The sequence below is a fragment of the Pteropus alecto genome, unplaced genomic scaffold (assembly GCF_000325575.1).
Source record: "Pteropus alecto unplaced genomic scaffold, ASM32557v1 scaffold22, whole genome shotgun sequence".
NCBI classification, from domain to species: Eukaryota; Metazoa; Chordata; class Mammalia; order Chiroptera; family Pteropodidae; genus Pteropus; species Pteropus alecto.
Window position 1 is genome coordinate 166,614 of NW_006434839.1, and position 2,357 is coordinate 168,970.

Genomic DNA, 2,357 nt, shown 5'->3' on the forward strand with positions numbered 1-2,357 from the left:
TCAGCCGCCGGATCGGCCCCCTCCGCGCCCACCTCTGCACCGCAGCCCACCTCCCCTGACAGGACAGGCCTCCCCACCACCACCGCCACAGATTTCCAACCCCCCAGGCTGTCTGTCCCCTCTTCTCGTCTCGTCTCAGCAGAGGAGTCCCTTCCCCTTCCGAAGTAGCCTGGTGGAAATTGCTGGACAACCGGTGAGTCTGGTCCACGGATGGTTTCTGGAACCGGAGCAGGCCCAGGTGCCCTGACCGAGCCCACAGGTCCGGAGTGGGAGAGAGAGGGACCCGGCCGGGATCCGGGGTAGCGCAGGGGATGGGGCGCCTGCAGGGCTGCGAAGGTTGTCGGGTTTGGGGCCCGAGACCGCTTGGGCCTAAGGAGGCAGATGTCTTTCAAAGAGACATCCCTGCGGTTTCTCCATGTCTGTTTCTGCCTTTTTTTTTTTTTTTTCCTACCTCTCTGGCTGTTAATTATTGTGTGCTGCATTTTTTCTCCAGGAACCTAACCATCAGGAGTCTGATATATCCCTGTCCTTTTAAAACATTTTTCATGATGAAATATTTCAAAGCTACAGATACATGCAGAAAACAGATTTATCAGAGATATCATTTTATCACCTTTGCTTCGGCTGTGCGTGTGTGTGTGTGTGTGTGTGTGTGTGTGTCTGTGTCTTCCTTCCTAAGAAACAAAACCTGACCGTTAAAATCTTTTCTCCATCAAATCTCATGTCCCCATCCTCAGAAGTAAGTCAGGTGGTCCTCTTTCCATGTATATTTTTGTTCTTTTATTAATTTTGATATAAGCAATAGATATATTTTTTCATTTTCTTTCTTTTTTTTTTTTTAATGAAACAATATTTTGGAGTTTTATCTTGCGGTGCTATTAGTCTTGGCATTTTACACCAGAAAGGGACTTAGCAAGCAAGTCACCAGCCCTCCTTGTTTAGCGAGAACCCTGAGCCCTGGAGAAGATAAAGGACTGCTCACTGTCACTCAGGTGGTCCTTGAAGGGACAGGATCCTGAATTCAAGATCTCGATTTCTGTTCCTGTTGTTTCCTGGGTGTAAACTCTGCCACTGAGATCACCTGCCCACAACCCCCTCCTGATTATTGTTCATATGAGTCAGTTTGGAGGAAAGGGTTTGAAGGAAGATGGAGAAAGGAAGTATAGTCTGACTCGGATTTGGACAAAAACCCTCGCTAGGAGTAAAAGGGATGCATTTTCCTGAAACACGAAGTATTGATTCTTAGGACAACCTGAATATTTATTTAACTTAGCAAGCATTCATATAGTCTTACTATCTGCCAGCCATTCATATAAGAACTGTATAAGGATTCGCTCACCTAATTTAAACCTTACAATAAATCCGTAATGTAGGTACCCATTTCATCATCCCCATTTTACAGATAATGAAAGTGGGGCATAGAGGAATTAAGTAACTTGCTCAGTCATTCAGCCCTGAGTGACTAGTGTCGCCCTGAGATCTGAGTCCGGGCCATCTGGTGACAATCTGAGTTCCTAACCACTGTACTACCCTGGATTTCACTTGCTAGAACTGCCACCAGACTGAAGTGAAGTCACCACACGAAGTAGGGAGTTGCAATTCATAGACGAGGGCAACAGTTGTCAACTGATTATTAGAAAGGACTTGGAAAGAAATAGGGTTTGAAATGTACACTGAAGACTAAATTGTTTATTGAAATATATTCTTATTTTTAATTTACAATGCAAACAATGTAGAGCTATACAAAATTGCCCTCAGCTGTCTCCCAGGTTAAACAGTATTAGCAGGTAGAGCTGTAGCCTGCCCGTCTCCCACCGTAATACAAATATACGCGGAGCTATTTTTTATTATAAAAATGAAAGCATATTCGACAATTTCCAGAGTTTTCATTTTCTCCTTGGCAATACTTCAAGAACATTCCTCTAACTGAATGGAGATCTAAGCTCTTCAAAGAACCGAGTAATGTTCCGCAGGATGTCTTATAGTTGGTGCAGCCGTTTCCTTACTCGTGCATAGTCAGAGAAGTTTATGTCTCTAAGAAAAACTGCCAGGATGGGGGCCGCCGCCGCGGTGCGGAGCAGACGGGGTCGGCGACACAAAGAAGCGCTGTCCCCTGCCAAGCGCCGCCCCTCGGGCTCGATCCCGCCCGGGAGGAAGTGAGGAGGAGGGGAGCTCGGGAGCCCCTCCTCTCCCCACCCCCCCGCTCCTTCTCCCTGCTCCCCGCTCCCCGCTCATCCTCCCCGCGCTGCTTGCCGCGGAGCCCCTTCCCCGTCGGAACGCGCATCCCCTCTGCACCCAGCCCTGCCCCCCTGTGCACGGCGGGGCGACCAGGTGAGTGGTCCCCCCGGGAAGGACTG

At 48.5% G+C, this 2,357-nt stretch overlaps 2 protein-coding genes across 15 annotated transcripts in view; one reads left to right on the plus strand and one right to left on the minus strand.

Annotated features, from left to right (window-relative positions):
• Positions 1–2,357, minus strand: part of LOC102894895 (olfactory receptor 2A14) — a 311,951-nt gene that overhangs the window by 165,176 nt on the left and 144,418 nt on the right. The window lies entirely within an intron of this gene.
• LOC102893405 (TRPM8 channel-associated factor 1) overlaps positions 1–2,357 on the plus strand; it is a 45,964-nt gene that overhangs the window by 11,114 nt on the left and 32,493 nt on the right. Inside the window, exon 1 of one of the 3 annotated variants that reach the window (XM_006910449.3) lies at positions 2,188–2,331. The exons of the other annotated variants lie outside the window; for them this stretch is intronic. The gene's annotated coding sequence lies outside the window, so the exon portion shown is untranslated. Of the gene's footprint in view, positions 1–2,187; positions 2,332–2,357 lie in introns of those variants that run through there. 3 annotated transcript variants of the gene reach the window in all.